Source organism: Schistocerca nitens, chromosome 2 (assembly GCF_023898315.1).
Source record: "Schistocerca nitens isolate TAMUIC-IGC-003100 chromosome 2, iqSchNite1.1, whole genome shotgun sequence".
Taxonomy (NCBI): Eukaryota; Metazoa; Arthropoda; class Insecta; order Orthoptera; family Acrididae; genus Schistocerca; species Schistocerca nitens.
Genome location: NC_064615.1, coordinates 951,786,589 through 951,810,463, shown reverse-complemented (window position 1 = coordinate 951,810,463; position 23,875 = coordinate 951,786,589). Strand labels below are relative to the sequence as shown.

Genomic DNA, 23,875 nt, shown 5'->3' with positions numbered 1-23,875 from the left:
CAGGTTTGCCGCTTTTGAACGTTTCTCTTTCCCGTTACGGAACTGAATAATAATCAGTACATTAATTTGCCGCGACGAACTGGGAATAGTTTTCATAATAGTAATTTCTCAGGCCTTTCTCTTCACTATAAATTCTAGAGGGAAACGCTTCACACCGCAGGCCCCAAGAAATCTGTGCAACATGAAATCTTACTCCCACGGCAGTAGAACTTTAATCATTTAGTGTTACTTTATGAATATAGTAAATTACCTTTAACTGGATATCGTAAAGCTCTTTACGGTTATGCAGTGACAAGGAAATGGATTCAACTGACAGTCCGAATTAACGACCAATAAGCCTGCTTGTTCAGACACCAGACAAGTAAGGGAAGCAGTAGTTGAGATGGCAGTCTACATATACATCTACATGATTACCTTGCAATTCACAGATAAGTGGCTGGCTAAGGGTCGATCGAACCACCTTCGAGCTCTTTCTCTACCGTTCCACTCTGTAATAGCGTGCGGGAAAAACTAACACTTAAATCTTTCCGCGCGAGCTCTGATTTCTCCTATTTTATTATGATGGTCATTTCTCCCTATGTAGGTGAGCGCCAACAAAATATTTACTCATTCGCAGGGGAAAGTTGCTGAGCGAGATTTCATTAGAAGATCCTGCCGCAACGAAAAACGCCTTTGGTTTAATTATTTTCAACCCAATTCGCGTATCACATCTATGGTATTCTCTCCCCTATCTCGCGAGAATGCAAAACGAGGTGTCCTCCTCTGAATTTTTCCGATGTCCTCCGTCAGCCTGATCTGATGCGGACCCCACAGCGCGCAGCGATACTCCAGAAGATGGCGGACAAGTGTAATGCAGGCAGTCTCTTTAGTAGACACATTGCATTTTGTAAGTTTTCAAAGACGTTGGAGCGTTTTCCTCACAAAATTGTCTGTGTGTCCGTTCCAACTGAAGTTATTCGTAATAATAAGCCCTAAACATTCAGTTGAATTCACGGCAGTCAGATTTTTGTGATTCATTGTGTAACCGAAATTTGGAGGATTCCTTTTAGTACTCAAATAGACGACTTCACACTTTTTATTATTTACAGTCAATTGCTACTCTTCGCACTATACAGACATCTTGTCTAAATCATTTTACAATTGGTTTTGATCTTCTGAGGAGTTCACTAGACGGGAATCTATGAGGGCTACTCAGATTGTCTCTAAAATCTTTTATATAGATAAGGAATAGCAGAGGGTCTATAAATCTTCCCTGGGGAATGATGGATATTGTTTCTGTTTTACTTGAAGACTTCCCGTCGATTGCTATGGACTGAGACTTTTCCGAGAGGAAATCACGAATCAAGTCGCACAACTGAGACGATAATCCATAGGCACGCAATGTGACAAAGTCGCTGGTTGAGGAACTGTGTCAAAAGCCTTCTGGAAACCTAGAAAGTACGAAGTCAATTTGAGATCCCCTGTCGATACCACTCTTTACTTCGTGAGAATGAAGAGCTAATTTTCTGAATCCGTGTCGGCTACTTGTCAAGAGATCGTTATCTTCAAGGTAATTCATAATGTTCGAACACAGTATACGTTCCAGAATCCGACTGGAAAACTGCGTTAGTGAATTGGGTCTGTAATTCAGCTGATTACTCTTGTTTCCTTTCTTGAGTATTGGGGTGACCTTGGAACTTTGTAATGTATCCCCGATGCTGTTCTATCAAAAATGAACAGGCAATAAAAGAAACTAAGAGGGAATTTGGAAAGAGAATTCAAGTTTCGGAAAATTTATCGGTGACTTTATAATTCTGTTAGAGACAAAAAAAAACTTGGAAGAGCAGTTCAGCGGAATGGATAGTGTCTTTAACAAAGATTACAGTATAATGGAATGTTGTCGCATTAAATCAAGCGATGCTCAGGATAGTAGATTAGGACACAAGACACTAAAAGCGGTAACTGAATTTTCCTATATGGGCAACAAAACAAACGATGACGGTCGAAGTAGAGAGGACATAAAATGTGGACTGGTTATAGCAACAAAAGTTTTACTGGAAAAGAGAAATTTGCTAATATAAATTTAAGTACTTATATGGATATGGTGTCTGTTCTTTCGGACATGTCCGCCCATAACCATGTAAGTATATCGTTCTGGCAATGCCAGCCATGACCTTCTTCTTCTGTGCGGATGCACACATATTCCCCATCCTCTTACGGGACTTGGTAAGAATGTCTTCCACGAGCAATGAGTGTGTTGGGGTGTGGACACTACGAATGTAGTGTGTGGACGTACAAGGTGAGAATGTGGGTCTCGTGGGAGGCGTGCGCGAGATAGTCCCTGCAGTCGCACTATCCTCTGTGCCCTCGGTGGCTCAGATGGACAGAGCGTCTGCCATGTAAGCAGGAGATCCCGGGTTCGAGTCCCGGTCGGGGCACACATTTTCACCAGTCCCCATTGATATATATCATCGCCCGTTAGCGGCTGAACGTATTAAATTAATTATAATAAATGTGTTAGGAGGTAGTTTCTGGAGATATTTGGATGGAATGCAGCCTTTTACGGAAATGAAACGTGTACGAAAGCGCTTCAGACCAAGTAAGATGCTACAAAAGAATGTTGAAAATTAGAGAGGTACATCGAGCTACTATGAGGAGGTACTGAATCGATCTCGGGAAGAAAGAAATATGTGGTACAAATTGACTAAAAGAAGGCGTCCGTTCATAAGACATATCGTGAGATGTCAAGGAATTGTCAATTTGGTAATGGAAGGAATTGTGTGCAGGTGAAAATTGTAGACAGAGACCAAAGCGTGAATACGGGAAGCATGTTCAAGTGGACGTTACCTGTGGGAGTTACGCAGACATGAAGAGGTTTGCACACGGTCGAGTAACGTGCAAAGCTGCGTCAAACCAGTCTCCAGACTGAAGACCAGAAAAAAAAAAGGTTGCATCTCAGTTTTAAGATGTTCAGTATGAATATTAGGTGAACATGAAAACATACTTCAGTTGCGCTTTCAAGTACACTAGAAGTCGACACATTAACAGGAAATAAGCCAGACATGACCCGCACAAATCGCTGAGTAATCGCGAACTATAGCTTTCCCGTTTAAGAATATACCTTCTGTGAATTGAAGTAATGGATTCGATCGAAATGGGCTTGCCAATTCGATAGGCATATGTGCTGTTGGTTTCGATGTACCGTACCAAGGCGATTTACACTAACTGATCTACGTTGGACCAGAGATTTCATCAAGATAAATAAGCTATCGCATTCAAAACGGTAAATCAGTTTGACTTTCTCGATTATACAAGGATTCTCGGCTCAAATGGCCTCTGAGCACTATGGGACTTAACTGCTCAGGTCATCAGTCCCCTACAACTTAGAACTACTTAAACCGAATTAACCTAAGGACATCACACACATCCATGCCCGAGGCAGGATTCGAAACTGCGACCGTAGCGGTCGCGCGGTTCCAGACTGTAGCGCCTGGAACCGCTCGGGCACCACGGCCGGCGAAAGGATAGCCTCTGACTGTGGCTGCGTGGCTGCTTCACATAAAGAAAAATAATTTCTGCTACCTGTGAGTTTATCAATGTTGTTTTATTTTGTTAAGTATGCCTAGTTTAGAGATTTTATTTATTGTGGGTCGCCAATGACACAGAGCTGTACTGTCATGCATAAAACACGTAAGTCTAATCATCTGAAACTGACACTAAATTCTATAAACACAACTTATGAAGAAAAGCAGCACATTCAAACCGTTTTATTGAACAATCAATGATGCCACTAAGATATGATTTGCATCCAGTAGCTTCTGTTTCTGTTTCTTGTGTTCAGTAATTTATAAATTACTCACGTGTTGCTAAATTCAGTGGGTACGCTACAGGTTACTAATTCGAAACGCTACAATGTTAGCTCGTCTCTCTGTATCTATACATGCAAGCAAGAATGGCCCCTTATTGCTTGATTACACAATTACAGGACAACCACTGCAAGCGGTCGCAGCCATAAAAAAGAAAATGAAACAAAAAAAATTGTACCGCCAAGGAATTATCCGAATGGGATATGGAGCGGTAGATGTGGTGTCCACGTACAGACACACAAATGATTAGAATTTCAGAAATATTGTTTGATTTACTCAAGAGAACGAGCTTCACAAATTGAGCAAGTCCAAAACGCGTTGGTCTTCCCCTGGACCTTATGCAAGCAGTTTTTTGGCTTGGCACTGATTCACAGAGGTTTTGGATGTGCCCCTGGTGATTATTGTGCCAAATTGTATCCGAGCGTTAGATCGACAAAATCCCGAGCTGGTTGTCGGGCCCTGGCCATAATGCTCCAAGCGCTCTCAGTCGGAGAGAGATGCGGCGACCTTGTTGGCCAAGGTAGGGTCGGGCAATCTAGAAGACTAGCAGTGCGGGCAGACATTATCTTACAAAAATGTAAGCCCAAGAATGCTAGGCATTCTGGGCAACAAAACGGAGGGTAGAATATCGCCGACGTACTTTTGTGCTGTAAGGGTGCCGCAGATGACAACCAAAGGGGCCTACTGTAAAAAAGTGGCACCCCAGACCACCAGTCCTCCTCCTCGGGCCGTATGGCGCGTGTCACTCAGGTCAGTATCCCACCGCTGTCCGGGGCGTCTCCAGATACTTCTTTGCACGTATCGACATTTAGTTCGAAGCGGTACTCATCACTGAAGATAATTATTCTAATCCAGTCAGTGAGATTACAGAGCGAAGAACTGCCTGGGGGGGGGGGTATCAGCCTGACTGTCGCCCACCGTACAGCCTGAAGGAGGCAGGAGTGACGGTCTGGGGTGCCATGTCTTTTCATAGCAGGAGCCCTTTAGTTGTCATCTGCGACACTCTTACAGAACAGCGGTACGACGACGATATTCTGCGCCCCCTTTCGTTGCCCTTCATGGCAAGCCATCATATCGTGGGCTTACATTTTAGCAAAGTAATGGCTGTCTGCACACTGTGGGTGTTTCTACCGGTTGTCTTCGTGCTTGCCAAACCATACCTTGTCCAGCGATGTCGTCGGATCTGTCCCCAGTTCAGAACGATTGGAGCATAGTGAGTACGCCAACTATATAGTGATTTTGACGATATAACGCGCCAGTTGGACAGACTTTGGCACGATATCCCTCAGGAAGACATCCAACAACTCAATCAATCAATGCCAAGCCAAAAAACTGCTTGCATAAGGGTCGTAGGTGGACCAGTGCATTTTGGACTTACTCAATTTGTGTAGCTCTTTCTGTTAAGGAAACCACCAATTTTTCTGAAATTTTACTCATTTGTTTGTCCGTATGTGTCCATCACATATACCCATTTCTGTCCCATTCTGGTAGTTCCTCCGTGATGGGTCATATTTTTTGCCTTAGAGTGTATCCATGACTGTGTGTATGGAGCGATTTAAAGTGGAACCAGCACATAAAACTAAAGTAAGTCAAATGACCAGAAAGATTCATTGAAATAATCCTCAGGAAGCATATTCCACACTGAAAGGATGTAACTTCGAAAACCCTCGTTCGACCAATACTTGAATATTGCTTGTCAGTCTGGAATCCGTACCACATAGGATTGATAGAGAAAAGAGGGAAGATCCAAAGAACAGGAGCGAGTTTTGTTAAGTGTTCATGCAATAAGAGCAACTCCAGTGGCAGGCGTTGCAAGAGAGGTGTTCTGCACCACGATGTGCTTTACTGTTAAAATTCCGAGAGTGTACGTTCGTTTAAGAATCAACCAATACTTTGCTTACTCTTACGTCTACCTCGCGGAAAGGTCATGAAGGTGGAATTGGAGAGATTCGAATCCACAAGGAGTCTCACCACAACCGTTCTTCCTGCGAATCTTCCGCGACTGTGATAGGAAAAAGGGAAAAATGACAGTGGTACACAAAGTGCTCTTCACCCGGCATGCACCGTAAAGCGGTTTGCGGAGAATAAATGTAGATGTAGGATCGGGGACAGCAGTAAACACGTAAGTCCGGAATTTTTCATAATACATGTTATGACATTAATGCGCTTATATATATTTTCTTTCGCGTACGCCATAGTCCCGCAGCAATCGCAGGGTCGGCGTGGTTACAACGGATTTGGCAGTGTTAGTGTTAGGGATGGCCGGATGCCCTTCCTGCAACCTCGTACCCCCCCCCCCCCCCCCAGGACGGAATCAGTGTACCCCAACTGTCTGCGTCTAGAGTAAATCGTGAAATAATGCGGACGTGTTTCAAATGCCTGCGACGCGTGTAAGGTGGAACGTAGGGACCAGCCCGGTATTCACCTAGCGGAATGGGGAAAACTGCCTAAAAACCACATCCAGGTTGGCCGGCACACCGGTCCTCGTCGTTAATCCGCCAGGCAGATTCGATATATATATATATATATATATATATATATATATATATGTGTGTGTGTGTGTGTGTGTGTGTGTGTGTGTGTGTAGGTAAACCACGCTAGACCTGTGACTCGCCTCCAACATAGCAAGCCCATAGAAAACTATGATGACCGCGTGAGCAACGCAATTCAGTGACTCATGAGGTTCCTGCTGCAGTCGGTAAATAGTGCCACAAGGCTGTAGCATGATGCTGTAAAGGCGAAGGCGTGTTATTTTTAACTAAAGATAAGCTTATAACGATGTGACCGTATCACTAAAACCATCGGTTCTCGGTTATATCGTTTTTGCCAAGACCCACCCATCATCAGACAAGATGATACTGATTGCTTTTTTGGGATTGCCATGTTATGATGTTATGCCGTTAACAGATTGTGCTGGTAGTGGGGCAAATCGATACAGGAGCATACAAACGAAATCTGCTGAAGAGATTACCAGAGGCTTCCTAGACGAAACATCGAAGGGAGCTTATCAGTGGGGTTGGTTTTGCTCGATGTGAACGGCCCAGCTCAAGCACACAGGCACACGTGCTGCTACTTTGGGGTGTCAAAGGCATGACACCGAGTGACGTCTTTCTCTTTCCAAGGATGATGAAACTATTCCATGTCAGGCATTTTCAGAGCGACGATGAGGTGACTTTCGAGATAGAACGTTTCCCGCAGACTTCCAACACGGCCGCCTTGTCGTCCACCATTGGAAAAAAATGGGTCGCCGCGTAAGGTGAATTTGTAGAGAAGGGATGAAACCAACACCTGATATCACGGTAGGTTGCAGCTTGATTTTTCTGAGGTGCTGATCAAAGGTTTCCACCCTTCGCATGAGTTAGATAAGGTCCGTTCAGAAGGTGGCTAGGCGACCAGGAACGCTCACGCTCGCTCGCCGCCTGGGTAGTGAGCGTTCGCCGTAAAATGTGACTGTCCAACGCCATTATCTAACGAAAGGTAAACGCAAACTGTGCGCTGTCTTCAGGCGACTGACAATAGTTTTTGTCTCCTTAATCTTAAACGGAAGCGTATGTACTTAATGGGGCAGTGCTTAAAGAGGAGCGTAGTTCTTCTGAAATCAATGAGAAGCAGCCATTCAAGCCGATGGTCAGACACGCCATTATCAAGTTGTAACACGTCACTGCAGGATTCCTAGCTACAGTTAGTAATTCGGTGTGACAGGCGGGTGAGTGATAGGTTAAATGATAAAATAGATTTTGTAGACTCGTATAAAACTTTTATTCAACATAAATTTCCACAACTTCACAAGTTTTGTAACGTATCCTTCTTTCCAGCAGATAATAAAGTGAGAAAAATGATTAAATCGAGCAAAAAGAATGGAATGCATGAATAAAGATTTGCCTTGGGAAAGACACGTAACAAATGGTTCAAATGGCTCTGAGCACTATGGGATTTAACATCTGTGGTCATCAGTCCCCTTGAACTTAGAACTGCTTAAAACTAACTAACCTAAGGACATCACACACATCCATGCCCGAGGCAGGATTCGAACCTGCGACCGTAGCGGTCACGCGGTTCCAGACTGAATCGCCTAGAATCGCACGGCCACACCGGCCGGTAAGACACGTAACAAATACGATGGCACGATGCGGTCACTAGTATAACACACTTCAATAATTAAACAGCTATATTGTTATATTGCATCACTTTCATTTTATTTTGTAGGCCATTCGCTTATTATCTTTTTTTATGTACAAGAACTTAGTGATTGTTCAAGATAAACATTGTTTGAAAGCATTTTGACATTGAAAATATTAATCTGACTTCCACATAAGAAATGGTGAAAGTAATAGTCCGGACTTCGTAGAAAAGAATATGCAGATTCGACTTTTTTAGAATGTAGTACTTAAACAACAGTGTGAGATAAGCAACCGGTTGTTTTGCCACAAAGCATGTGTGTGCGATTCCTTATACATTCATCTACAACGTAAAACTCATATAGTAAATATATATGTCATTACTAGAAGGTTTTTACAATGAATGCACACACATTTACTATCCGCATTATGAAATAAATTAGAGAGCTCAGTCACATGTACTTCCTGTAGAGTCGCAGGCAACACCTGATAAGTTAATAAGCAACAAAACAAAAACATGTCATATATCGCTTCAATGCTTCTTTGAGCTTATGTAAAACATATTTTTGGTGACAACTTTTGCACTTATCAACAATAACAGACAATACTTGCCTTTGGTAATGATGAAGAACGTTTTACTAAGTACAAAATAACAATAATAATTATATACATTTTTGAATATTTGTGCATATAAACTGCACTTACATCTGAGGTAATTGCTTCGGTTAACAAAGGCGCAGAAGTTACACTATCAATTAATTTTTATTACTTATTAAATAAAATTTATATTTTGTGAGAATATAAAATACACAATGGACTGACACTAAATAATGTGCCGTTGTAATTATGCGCTAAACAAACAAACCAAACAAGCAAAAAACAAATAGAAGTCGTTGCCTCGCAGTTCCTGTCACACATTCATTTATGTTTCTTTCCCTACCAATGCTACCAATACTGCCGGTAGTCTTACCATCTACTACGTCATTTACGTACTGTACCATAATTACCGAACCATAGGTTTGGTGTAGCGCAACTCAATTGCTGAGGCTTAATCTGGAGCCAGCTCACACGAGCAGAGAGGGGAACACGTCCGTGTCAGATGTACAATATCTGGTCCATCATTTCTACTGTCTAGGTAAATTACAAACGTCATCGTCACGTTTCAGTGTACTGATATTACGTTCCGTGTTAGGGCTCTTGCCTACGCATGACGTAAATTTCACTTAATAATACTCACTGCTTGAATTGACAACACTTCAATTCTCATCAGCCAATTTATAGTCTAGCCGATACGAAGGTACTGCCGTAGACGTCCTCGACTAGAGAAGGCGGACTGCTACCCGCTTCTAGTTCTTAGCTCTCAGAATAAAGCTTTTGATGCGTCGGCGAGGTTGGGTGTGACTTTCATATATTTTCCCTGCACCTATGTAGGTAGCAGTTGCTGTTATGTGATCTCCTGCGCTAGGGTAGCTGAATACCACGCTATGTCCGGTTTTTCAACTCGTTCACCAGTTTACAAGAACATAAATAAATCAGGAGAACATAATAATTTCTAACTGACATCGTCACACTAGCAGCGAGGTCATCGTTCACCTCATTAGCTTTAGCCTTGTTGTAAGTTTCCGATCAAGCTTCCATGACATTTGCATACAGACAGCCACATAAATTATTAGTTATGGACGATACTTCAGGGGTTTGATGGAAATAGCTTCCGCCGTCGTAGGCTACAATTTATGTAAATGCAGCAAACAGGAGTTTAGCGCGATGACGCAAAATGAGATTTATTACAATACATGCGTATATTGATCCGGCACAATGAAACATCGTGGCCCAGTCTATGATATACAACTACCTATATTTTATTTTATTAACGACAAGGCCGTCTGCTATACCGTGTTTGTTTGGGTGATTATAACCTAGGAATTCTCCATGTAACTATCACGGAGGAAATTAGGAATCTCTTGGCATCTGTCCGGCACATCACCGTTGGTCCATTTCAACCACAGCTACCATCAATCTCCGCATACAAAACCACTGACAGGTCTCAACGGTGAGCCAGCTAACCGGGTGATAGCTTATATGACACCTCGTTTGGAAATAACATGTATCAGTGTTCGGCTGGCAAGTCTAGGAGAGTTAGTAGTGATCCTCATACAGTTCGACAATCGTTGGCTTGAATTCGAAAACTCTGAGTACCATCTCATATGGTATTTATCTCAGTTACTTCTTGTTCTGTGTAAATAGATTCTAGTTTAATTCAATGGTAATCGCGTCTTACATACTTTTCTATCATCGATCTAATGATGACGATGCTGGAACATACCGTGTATGTGGAGACCGAATAAGAAACTATTATTGGGTCACCAAAATAGGAAATTTGAAAAACATCAAAAGTAGTCGGAGATCTGTAGCCTATATTACGATATTTGTGTATCATTTAGGAGAACGGAGAAGAAAGATCAAGATTTAACCCCCATTCAACGAAGAGTTCACTGTAGATGAAGCACAAGTGTAGAATGAAAAACCACGGGGAAGGAATTCGGTAGTGTTGTTTCCGAACCAAGCCATTCCGGAATGCTACTAAATAAATTCATGGAAACCACAGAAAACCAAAATCATTTTACCTGGAAAATAATCTGAGCATCGCTCCTCCGGAACGCAGGTTGTGACGAAACAGAATGGTTATAACACAGTTCAATATCTATTTTGAGGATTAAATGTCGGAAAACAATGGCCATAAATGAAAAAAATACGTATCACAACGTTCAGACTCATAGAAAAGTGTAATTTTCTCTTAGTACTGGTAAATATTTTTTCAAAGAAGGCAAGTTCTCTTACGCTTGGCAGTTACAGTCATGTTTGGGACCACATACATAATTAAGTACGTCAACTTAAAAAGTTACTTATTTCTAGCTAAGGCTTGACAAACTTAGCAAATAACCACATCTTCTATAAGTAATTTAAAAGACAATCAGATTCACAGGGAATACATATTTATACATTTTATGAGACACATGGCTTCAAATTTTTCTTATTCAGGAAAAAAAATTTTAATTCATGTCTTGGAGGAAATTTAAAATGCCAGGTATATGAAAGGGGTTAAAACAGTAGGGTCATCACTCGTCAGTGTTTTGAATGGACTGCTGTGGCCAGCCACGAATTCCTGCCCTGTGCCAACCTTTTCATTTCAGAGTAGCGCTTGCAACATTACGTCCTCAGTTATTTCCTTGACGTATTCAAATCTCTGTCTTCTTTTACAGTTTTTACCCTCTACATCTCCCTCTAGAAGCATGGAAGTTATTCCGTGATGTCTTAAGAAATGTCCTATCACCCTGTGTCTTCTTCTTGTCGGTGTTTTCCATGTATTCTTTTCCTCACCCTTTCGGTGGAGAAACTCTTCATTCCTTAACTTATCAGTCCACCAAATTTTCAAAATTCTCTTGTAGCACCACATGTCCGTGTCAGTGCTTCACATTTGATGTTTGTTCTCTGCGCCGGTGAAGTTTCGAACCGTTCTGGCAGATGCCAAAACTGTAGTAGAGCGTCAAAATGGCGTCTACATACGACTCAGGCCACAAGCAGCGTGCTATTATGGAATTCTTGTGTGCAGAAAAAGAAACCGTGGTGAACATCCATAAACGTTTGTGTGCAGTGTATGGCGGTGCTGCAGTTGATAGGAGTACAGTTGGGCGATGGGTTAAGAAAGTTACAACCTAAGGAAATGCAGAAACAGAGTTCTATGATCAGCCACGCTCGGGACGGCCTGTCACAGCCACTGCTCCAGAGATGCTGAATCGTGCGGATGCCATTATTCGTGCCGACCAGCTCATCACGACGCGACAATTGGCTCTACAGTTGTCGGTCAGCATTGGAAGTGCGTCTGCAATGATCGAGACTCTCGGACATTCAAAGAATGCTCACAGCGGACCACAAGATTCAAAGAAAGGCCATTTCATCTCAGTTGTTGGAGCGTTTTGAGACCGAGGGAGAGGCCTGTCACGGATCGTTACGAGGGACAAAATCTGGATTCACCACTTTGCGCAGGAAACAGAAAGGCCGTACATGGAGTGGCATCATCCTCATTCACCACAAAAGAAGGAATTCAACCCCTCTGCCGGTAAAGTCATGGTCACAGTCTTCTGGGATTGTGATGGCGTAATTCTCGTGGATTTGATGCCAAGACGGTCAACCGTCAATTCAGAGGCAGACGTGAAGACTCTGAATAAACTCAAGAACCGTTTCCGACGTGCTCGATCGGACAAGAATCCAGCAGAAATGTTGCTCCAACACGATAATGCACGCCCACACACAAGTCTGAGAACGCGGGAACACTTCGCCAAATTGAGTGGGACATTATTGCCTCATCCACCCTACAGTCCAGACCTGACACCCTCGGACTTCCATCTTTTCGAGTCGCTTAAAGATTCTTCACGGGGAACACAGTTTGAAGATGACGAGAGTGTCAGTCATACAGTGAAAACATGGCTATCCTTACAGGAAAAGAGCTTTTACTGGTAGGGATTACATTCTCTTCCACAACGTTGGCGTACGGCCATAGAACGTGATGGAGACTAAGCAGAAAAATAGGACATGGATAAGGTTTGTTGAAGTATATCGTCACCAAATTCTGACTCTTAACAGTAAATATGTTCTGAGGAAAAAAAATGTGGAGCATTATTTATTGAACGACCCTCGTAATATAAAAGTATCGGCACTCGATATTGCCAGTTCGGTATCTATATATCGGGAACAGAAATATCACCGACGTAAATCGATGTTTTTTGGGAAAAATATCAATACATCGATATTTTTCCCCCAGCCCTAGTAATAATATTCTATTGTCCGCAGACTGCTAGCTTTGTTTCTACATACCTTGCATTTCAATTGCCGTAGTACGTGGCGGCCAAGAGAGCTGAATACTACGGGGGGAGTTTAGAGATCTGAGATACCGCTTGTCTCGCACCTGCCAGGTTAGCCGAGAGCGCTAATGCGCTGCTTCATGGACTCGGGTAGGCGCACTGGCTCCGGACCGAATCCGCCTGGCGGATTACCGTCGTCGGTCGGTGTGCCGGCCAGCCTGGATGTGGTTTTTAGGCGGTTTTCCACATCCCGCTAGGTGAATACAGGGCTGGTCCCCACGTTCCGCCTCAGTTACACGACTCGCAGACACCTGACCACACTCGCACTATACCATTAATTACACTCAACACAGACAGGAGGGGTACACTAATTCCGTCCTGGGTAGCGACAGGAAGGGCATCTGGCCACCCCTTTCCACTAACCTTGCCAAATCCGTTCCTAAAAATGCCGACCCTGCGTCAGTGTGGGACATGGCACCAGTGAAAGAAAGAAAGATACCGCTTGTCTCGTGGACAAAGGGTGCTAATCCTCACTTTGTAGTGAGCCAAATCATTTACAGCTGTGTCCCAATTATTTCCTCTAGATTAATTTTCTGCCATTTTGTACAACGTTTTATTTTAAGTTTGTATTACAAAAACGTTCAGAGTGAATAAAGGAATAAATGCAAAATATGCGGAATCATTAGACCCTTTTCAAAATCTATAAATAAGTTTCCTTCCACTTTTTGAGGATAAGAACCCCCTGGTTCCCATATACGGTACGATGGCGGTTGTGTTGTTTGAATCTCTGAACAAGGGACTGAAAGGCCTGATAAAACTGCTGTGAAAATACCACAGCCGGCCGGAGTGGCCGAGCTGGAACCGCGAGACCGCTACGGTCGCAGGTTCGAATCCTGCCTCGGGCATGGATGTGTGTGATGTCCTTAGGTTGGTTAGATTTAAGCAGTTCTAAGTTATAGGGGACTGATGACCTCAGAAGTTAAGTCCCATAGTGCTCAGAGCCATTTTTGAAAATACCACAAGTTATTTCATGATGTGATAACTACAGATGAGGTTCGAGCAGTTCAAGCTTATGTTAAGCAGATTGCGTACATTTTTCAAACAGCGGTAATAAATATATACAGGCTTCACTCTTAGCCCAATGGATACGGACGGACAGACAGTCAGACAGATAAGTAGGTAAGGTACATTTATAGAAGAAGAAATTCTTGTGCCCACACAATTGATTAGCACTGCAGAAACGTACGTGTTGATCGATGTCTCAACACAGGCAGCAAACTGGGCGTGGCCATCGCGGTAATTCTAGCCCCGCGCCGACAGTCGCGGCGATCACACTTGCGCCCGCCGACGTGGACTGCTCAATCCACGAAATGACACGGCGCGGCATCTGATTGCAGAGCTGGCGGGCGCGACAGCGCGCAAAACGAGCAGCGCGACGTTTCAGACTCTCACTTAGCGCTCTCCGTCACAGCAAGAGCCTGCAGTACTTGCCGACCCCTCACCAGGTGGCCGGCGCGTCGCTTGTGATAGAGGTCACCGTCATGCGCATACTAGCGTATAAGAATCGATACTCTAGCTCCAATTCACTTTTCGCTAATTCCCTGCCCCTCAACTAATGATCGCTAAACATTATTTAAATGTATTGATATTTCATACTAATCTACGAGCTCCTATAGCTTCATGAAGTTCTGCTTTGTGCCGGCGCTATACGTAGCCTCCAGAATCGGATCTGCAACAGCGATGCTTCCAAGCAGAGATCTGTCCCTGAGTTCCTCTGGCGGTAAACCAAAACATAACAATATTCATAAGCACCTGCAGAATGCCTACGGAGACCTGGCAGTGGACAAAATCAGGTTGAGTCGTTGGGCAAGACACCTGTCATCATCGCAACATGGTCGCGCGTACCTGTCCGATCTCTGGTGCGCCGGCCGGTCTCACAGAGCTGTGGCTGCAGCAATGTTGGAACGTGCGGCCACTCTCACTCGAGGTGATCGACGGATCACAATCAAAAACCTCGCTGCACAACTGGACGTCTGTGTTGGTAGTGCAGAGCCGGCCGCAGTGGCCGAGCGGTTCTAGGCGCTTCACTCCGGAACCGCACTGCTGCTACAGTCGCAGGTTCGAATCCTGACTCGGGCATGGATGTGCGTGATGTCCTTAGGTTGGTTAGGTTTCTGTAGTTCTAAGTCTAGGGGACTGATGAAAAAATGGTTCAAATGGCTGTGACCACTATGGGACTTGACGTCTGAGTTCATCAGTCCCCTAGACTTAGAACTACTTAAACCTAACTGACCTAAGGACATCACACACATCCATGCCCGAGGCAGGATTCTAACCTGCGACCGTAGCAGCAGCGCGGTTCCGGACTGAAGCGCCTAGAACCGCTTGGCCACAATGGCCGGCTATGGTGTACTGAATCCTGAACAAAATAAACCTGCTTTCTGAAAAGAAATGTGATGCATTGCTTACTGAATCTGCCTCGTACCTAATGGAATCCGCATCGAAGATCGTTTAACACAGAAGTTGCAATACAATGGCCCTCCTCGGGCTCGTGATGTGTCGGGACACACATACTGCCTGATCAAAAGCCTCGGCTCGAATCTCAAACCTACGTGGACTTGAGCTCATTTATCTATATCTATATGAACACTATGTCATCAAGTACACTACTGGCCATTAAAATTGCTACACCACGAAGATGAAGAGCTGCAGACGTGAAATTTAACCGACAGGAAGAATATGACGTGATATGCAAATGATTAGCTTTTCAGAACATTAACACAAGGTTGGCGCCGGTGGCGACACCTACAACGTGCTGACATGACGAAAGTTTCCAACCGATTTCTCAAACACAAACAGCAGTTGACCGGCCTTGCCTGGTGAAACGTTGTTGTGATGCCTCGTGTAAGGCGGAGAAATGCGTACCATCACGTTTACGGCTTTGATGAAGGTCGGAGTGTAGGCTATCGCGATTGCGGTTTATCGTATCGCGAAATTGCTGCTCGCGTTGGTCGAGATCCAATGACTGTTAGCAGAATATGGAATCGGTGGGTTCAGGAGGGTAATACGGAACGCCGTGCTGGATCCAAACGGCTTCGCATCACTAGCAGTCGAGATGACCGGCATCTTATCCGAATGGCTGTAACGGATCGTGCAGCCACGTCTCGTTCCCTGAGTCAACAGATGGGGACGTTTGCAAGACAACAACCATCTGCACGAACAGTTCGACGAAGTTTGCAGGAGCATGGACTATCAGCTCGGAGACCATGGCTGCGGTTATCCTTGACGCTGCATCACAGACAGGAGCGCCTGCGATGGTGTACTCAACAACGAACCTGGGTGCACGAATGACAAAACGTCATTTTTTCGGATGAATCCAGGTTGTGTTTACAGCATCATAATGGTCGCATCCGTGTTTGGCGACATCGCGGTGAACGCACATTGGAAGCGTGTATTTGTCATCGCCATACTGGCGTATCACCTGGCGTGATGGTATGGGGTGCCACTGGTTACACGTCTCGGTCACCTCTTGTTCGCATTGACGGCACTTTGAATAGTGGACATTACATTTCAGATGTGTTATGACCCGTGGCTCTACCCTTCATTCGATCCCAGCGAAACTCTACATTCTAGCAGGATAATACACGACCGCATATTGCAGGTCCTGTACGGGCCTTTCTGGATACAGCAAATGTTCGACTGCTGTCCTGGCCAGCACATTCTCCAGATCTCTCACCAATTGAAAACGTCTGGTCAATGGTGGCCGAGCAACTGGCTCGTCACAATACGCCAGTCACTACTCTTGATGAACTATGGTATCGTGTTGAAGCTGCATGGGCAGCTTTACCTGTACACGCCACCCAAGCTCTGTTTGACTCATTGCCCAGACGTATCAAGGTCGTTATTACGGCCAGAGGTGGTTGTTCTGTGTACTGATTTCTCAGGATCTATGCACCCTAACTGCGTGAAAATGTAATCACATGTCAGTTCTAGTGTAATATATTTGTCCAATGAGTACCCGTTTATCATCTGCATTTCTTCTTGGTGTAGCTATTTTAATGGCCAGACATCCTATGCAACACGAAACTAGCCACTAGCTGTCACCAGAGGCAGACCCGCCTGTATAGATGTAATTGGGTAGTATTATGTTGTCAGTAGAGAAGCAGTAATGGGCCGATCAGGAGAGCTGACTAACTTACAACATGGAGTACTCATTTGATGTCACTTGAGTAAAAAATCCATCAGGGACATTTCAGCTTTTCTAAAGGTACCCATGTCGACTGTTGGTGATGTGACTGTGAGGCTGAAACATGATAGGACAACCGTAGCTAAACCAAGACCAGGCAGACCCCATGTATCGACGCATACGTCAAGTGACGTTCGAGATGGTGTAAAGAGCGACAGTGGACATTGGGAGGGAGTGATATTGTATGATGAATGACGCTATCCCACGTGGAAATCTGATGGAAGGGTTCGGGTTTGAAGAATGCCTGGAGAACTTAACCTAAAATCATTAGTATTGTCAACAGAGAAGTATGAAGTAGTTCATGTGACGGTATGGTGGTGTTTTTGTGGTTAGGACGTGGTGCCCTTATTCCGCTTAAGAAATCACTAAATTCGGAAGGATATGAACACATTTTACAGCACTGTGTATTGCTTACAGTAGAGGAACAGACGATGACTGGTGGTATCAGTATGACAATATACACTGTAATAAGGCAGCTTCTCTGGGGCAACGTTTTGTGGCCAATAAAATTCCTGAAATGGACTTCTGTGGCCAGAATCCCGAACTGAACCCAATGAAACATCTCGGGGATGAGTCAGAACGTCGGCTTCGTTCTAGATCCCAGCATGCAACATCTCTAGCATGTCTGGTTCACCTCTTGAGGAAGAATGGGCTGCCATTTCTTGACAGGCATTAAGACAGTTCATTAAAAGTGTCCCTAGCAGAGTTCATGCTGCCATAGGGGGGAAGGTTGGACACACCACCTTAATGTCCACTAATAGGTGTTCGGATACTTTTGATCAGAGAGTGTACGTGTGCACAAAGCGTCAGACAAAGGGTGCGACTCATCATCATCATCATCATCATCGTGTTCTACAGTTGCAGCCTCCTGTCTGGGTCTGATTAGGACACAAGCCTCTCCATGTTTTCCTTTCTTCCCAACACGCTTCCCCCTTCACTCTCTCCCAGTCTTCTGCTCTCTCTATCACACATACCTTCACTCCAACGATCATTCTTTCTCTCCGTCTTCCTCTAGGTTTCCGCCTCCTGTTGTCATTTTATAGGTCTGGCTAAGTATCCTGCCAACTCTCATTCTTTTAATTGGTGTATACCATCTTAGTCTTATCTTTTCTATGGTCTTTTGCAAAGCGTTCTGTTTCCTGCCTCTCCTAAGTACAGTAGAGATGCTGGTTTTGTTAAACAACACTGTATCATTTACATACATTACACTGAAAGGCGCCGGAGGTCATCTTCGACTGTGGCGGTTGATTATCTGATACCATTTAGAGTCTCCGGAAAACAAGCTGCTCCCCATGTGATCAGATACCTACGCAATGGAAAATGGAATGCAACGGATAACGCAAAAAGGATCCTCGTAGCTAAACGACTGGTACCGGTCTTGCCAAAATCATTAAAAGATACAGGGGCAGTGATAGTCTATCTAAAGAAAGGAAACAGTAAATCCAGATTGTTATGTTTCTCATGATCACGCAAACGGAGTAACGAAATTCTCGTATGCCAATGACTGGCAGCAGGAAAACCAGTGCGACTAAAACTAAGGACATCTCCTCCGATGAACTTGGTCAAAAGGATTTAATATGGCTGGTCCCGGCGGAGGTTCGAGTCCTCCCACGGGCTTGGGTGTGTGTGTTTGTCCTGAGGATAATTTAGGTTAAGTAGTGTGTAATGTGTAAGCTTAGGGACTGATGACCTTAGCAGTAAGTCCCATAAGATTTCACACACATTTGAACATTTTTTTGATTAAATATTCCGCCCGTACACAAAAACAATTGCATGGATCTTCGTATTACATTAAAGTGAAGTTAATTGGGCATGCTAGGTCTCAACACCGCCCATTTGGCACTGCGTGGGCAATGTTTTGAAGAAAACGTATGACATGATTTACTAATCCATCGTCCATTCGCGAGTCAAAGAAGAAAGAAACTAGTGAAATTATTCCAGAAGGGCTGATTGAAAGGTGCAGGTCCACACAGCGTCTCACAATTAACAACGCCTACCCGAGCCTAGCACGTTATCAAGCTAAGCGGCGCTTATCAACCGAGAAGTCGGCAACACCATCTGAAGCAAACGTTAGCACCCACTAGAAAAGTCTGGTAGCACCAGACTGTGGAAATCTGCTCTCCTCGGGATGTGCCACTAGAAAATGGAAGCCTGCTCCTACTGAAATTCAACACGATAATGTTCTCCTCACGTCCCTTCTGTGCTCAACGGCTATGAAAGAAAAGATGCAACTATACTTGCCTTGGCCTATTAAACTTGTGTGACTATTGGTCCGTTAATCAGTCGCCAGCACATTGACCGCTCGAATCCCCTCTTCGTGAAATTTTGAGAGTGGCCAGTGGGAAGTTACCACACATAAGGGGATAGCTCGTTTTTAACTAAAACTATGTGATTTCATTACCCAATCAAATCGAGCGACGAGCTATGAGGTGAGGTACGACCGTCTTCTCACAACTTCTCTCTAACGGAATTTTGAAAACGTACCAGCGGAAATTTCCACGCAAGAGATAAGAGAGAAAGACTGAGAGAGACGGCTGGTCCGGTGCTAGTATCTCGCGGCATGCCGGGCTTTAGAAAATTGTCTACTGACAAATTTGCGTCGCGATGAAAAAAGGGGTGCTCCTTTCAGTTCACTATTTAAACTGCGAGTGTGTCTGGGCCTCTCCAAAGAAGAGAATACAGGAACCGACCACTTCGGTGCTGCTGTGATACGCTGCTCCTGTCAAGTGCCCCAGCACAGAAGAGGAGACTTTTCTCATTCTGGAATGCAACTCCATGGCGCCAGTCAGCAAGCCACTGTAACACCTACAGCGCCTCTCGGTGTTGGAAAAACAAGAATAGCTCCCAAATTAGCTCCCATGTCATTAAAATATCAATTCACAAAATGACTCAAGTCCCTCCACATGTAGTAATTACGAAAAATCAATAAAAAACAAATAGAGGGAAATATCTAGTATAGAAAGCAAAAGGAAAAGAAAAGGATAGTTTAATTATAAATTTTAGAAATATGGAAAGGGGGAAAAACAGTAGAAAATATTAAAATATTAGTTATTTCAATACGAAAGAAAATCAATATTATAATCATAGAACGTAGGCCTGGGACACCAAAGATAGTGTTTATTAAAGTATAAATTACGATACTCCAGTCTCTAGTCTGTTCTAGTTCGGAAGTTATTTAGGACGTACAGCTTTGGAGAACAACAACTGCGACTTTATTAAACGGGGATCAAGAATAGACCGTGACGAGATTGTTTTTGAGGATTGTCAATTCAAGACTTTAATTTGGACATTTATCAGATTAGATAAACGGAAAGGTGAATAGTAATCTCTTTGTCTTTAATGTCAGTTCGTGTGAATATTTAAACGCTTTACTGAATTGAGAATTTTAACCGGATTCGGACTTTGAATTGTGATAGTGGGAAACTTAAACTTCACGCGACTAGTGATCATAGTTAATGACAGTTTGCGAATATTAAATAGAAATAACTTATTTACCAAAAGTCACAGGATATTATCTAACATCTCTGATGCTAGCGGGAATCCTACTTAGACATCTAATTAAAGAACTTCCCTGAATGAGATCGTATGAGTGAACCTATTTATTAATAATTCTTGTCAATAAACCTACGTTGTTAATTTGAAACATAATACAAGTCTTGAACATTAATTTAACTTAGATTAATAAACGTTAAGGTTACGTGATCTATGCCAGGAATAAACTAGCGATTCGTAACTAAAACAATTGAACGAAAGGTTAAAGTATCGTCGTCTGTAATCATTGGTAGTAAAGGTACTAAAGACTTTTTCTCTCAGAGTTGGGAAGACTATACGTGTAGTGACCCACGTTAAACATTGGGTTTTAAAAGTAATCAAACTGATACCTAGTCGGGACAATATTAAATAAAAGTAAAACCCTTCAATGACATTCAATGTGTAAAAAATAAAATCAAACTTTCACCTATTAGACGAAAAAGCGAAAACAGAAAAAGGGCTGCTACACCACCTAGAGCATTCGCATTTGTTTACTGAAACTCCTCACTCCACATCTATTGTTAGATGATTCCCTGGCGACATAGTGGGCAGGTGCCTGCTACCCATTGCCATTCCACAGGACGTGCTGGGTACAACATGTTACGGTGCCTCTGTGCATGAGAATAAAACGTTCAACTTGGCGTTTATCTTCACAAAAGGCCGCCCCATCTCCGCAGTTAAGCCGGGGCCAGTACGCAGATGAAGCAGTTATTTACTTAGAAAGTAGCAAATTTTTATTTCTTTAGCAATGATTAATAAAAAAAAAACGTTTCTCACGCTTTACCTCCGCTGAGTAGTGAAACAACATTTCAGTCAGAAAACGGTATGATGCATTATTGATCCTGTGCATCTGTTACTTTTGTTTATTAGTCCCACGTTCATTCTTTTTCTGTCAGATACGCAGAAATTACACTGAAGTGACAAAAAGACAGCCGGCTGGTGTGGCCGAGCGGATCTAGGCGCTGCAGTCTGGAACCGCGCGACAGCTACGGTCGCAGGTTCGAATCCTACCTCGGGCATGGATGTGTGTGATGTCCTTAGGTTGGTTAGGTTTAAGAAGTTCTAAGTTCTAAGTGACTGATGACCTCAGATGTTAAGTCCCATAGTGCTCAGAGCCATTTCAACCATTTTGACAAAAGTCATGCGATATGCCCAAATATCGTGTCGAACCTCTTTTTGGACGGCGCAGTGCAGCAACTCGACATGGCATGGACTCAACAATTCGTCAGATGTCTCCCTCAGAAATGTTGAGCCATGCTGCATCTATAGCCGTCCATAACGGTGAAAGTATTGATGGTGCAGTGTCTTGTGCACGAACTGACCTCTGGATTGTGTCCCATAAATGTTCCATGAGATTCATCTTGATCGATCTGGGTGGCCAAACCGTTCGCTCGAATTGTCCGGAATATTCTTCAAATCAATCGCGAACAATTGTGACCTGGGTACACGGAGCATTGTCCTCCAGAAAAATACCATCGTTGTTTGGGAAAATGAAGTCCATTAGTGGCAGGAAATAGTCTCCATGTAGTTCAGTTGTACCAGAGGACCCATTCCATTCCATGTAAACACAGTCCGCACCATTATGGAGTCATCACCAACTTGTACAGTGCCTTGTCGACAACTTCAGTCCATATCTTCGTAGGGTCTGCGCAACTCTCAAACCCTACCTTCAGCTCTTAGCAACTGAAATCGGGACATCTGACCAGGCCAACATTTCCCAACCGTGTACGGCCCAATCGATATAGTCACGAGGCAGAGAGGCGCTGGAGGTGTTAGCAAAGGCACTCTCGTTGGTCGTCTGTTGCCACACCCAGTTAACGCCAAATGTCGCTGCACTGTCGTAACGGATACGTTCGTCGTATGTCTCACATTAGTTTCTGCTGTTGTTTCATGCAGTGCTGCTTGTCTGTTAGCACTGACAACTGTACGCAAACGCCGCTGCTCTCGGTCGTGAAGGCCGTCGGCCAAGGGCATGTCTGTGTTGAGAGGTAATGCCTGTAATTTGGTTTCCTCGGGACACTCTTGAAGCTGTGCATCTCGGAATATTAAATTCCCTAACGATATCCGAACTGGAATGTCCGATGCGTCTCGATCCAACAACCATTCTGCGTTCAAATTCTGTTAATTCCCGTCGTGTGGCCACAAACACGTCAGAAACTGGAATCACTCAACAGAGGAAAGTCCACTGGACCTGACGGGATACCAATTCGATTCTACACAGAGTACGCGAAAGAACTTGCCCCCCTTCTAACAGCCGTGTACCGAAAGTCTCTAGAGGAACGGAAGGTTCCAAATGATTGGAAAAGAGTACAGGTAGTCCCAGTCTTCAAGAGGGGACGTCGATCAGATGCGCAAAACTATAGACCTATATCTGACGTCGATCTGTTGTAGAATTTTAGTACATGTTTTTTGCTCGAGTATCATGTCGTTTTTGGAAACCCAGAATCTACTATGTAGGAATCAACATGGATTCCGGAAACAGCGATCGTGAGAGACCCAACTCGCTTTATTTGTTCACGAGACCCAGAAAATATTAGATACAGGCTCCCAGGTAGATGCCATTTTCCTTTACTTCCGGAAGGCGTTCGATACAGTTCCGCACTGTCGCCTGACAAACAAAGTAAGAGCCTACGGAATATCAGACCAGCTGTGTGGCTGGATTGAAGAGTTTTTAGCAAACAGAACACAGCAGGTTGTTCTCAATGGAGTGACGTCTACAGACGTTAAAGTAACCTCTGGCGTGCCACAGGGGAGTGTTATGGGACCATTGCTTTTCACAATATATATAAATGACCTAGTAGATAGTGTCGGAAGTTCCAACCGGCTTTTCGCGGATGATGCTGTAGTATACAGAGAAGTTGCAGCATTAGAAAATTGCAGCGAAATGCAGGAAGATCTGCAGCGGATAGGCACTTGGAGCAAGGAGTGGCAACTGACCCTTAACATAGACAAATGTAATGTATTGCGAATACATAGAAAGAAGGATCCGTAGGTTGAGATTCATTGGGAGAGTCCTTAGAAAATGTAGTCCATCAGCAAAGGAGATGGCTTATAAAACCCTCGTTCGCCCTATACTTGAGTGTTACTCATCAGTGTTGGATCGGTACCAGGTCGGGTTGACAGAGGAGATAGAAATGATCCAAAGAAGAGCGGCCCGTTTCGTCACAGGGTTATTTGGTAAGCGTGATAGCGTTACGGAGATGTTTGGCAAGCTCAAGTGGCAGACCCTGCAAGAGAGGCGCTCTGCATCGCGGTGTAGCTTCCTGTCCAGGTTTC

At 43.9% G+C, this 23,875-nt stretch overlaps 1 non-coding gene across 1 annotated transcript; it reads left to right on the top strand.

The window, feature by feature from the left end:
* Positions 1-2,342: 2,342 nt before the first annotated feature.
* Positions 2,343-2,417, top strand: Trnat-ugu (transfer RNA threonine (anticodon UGU)). The gene has a single exon. It is a non-coding gene; the product is annotated as a tRNA-Thr (tRNA).
* The last annotated feature ends 21,458 nt before the right edge of the window (positions 2,418-23,875 follow it).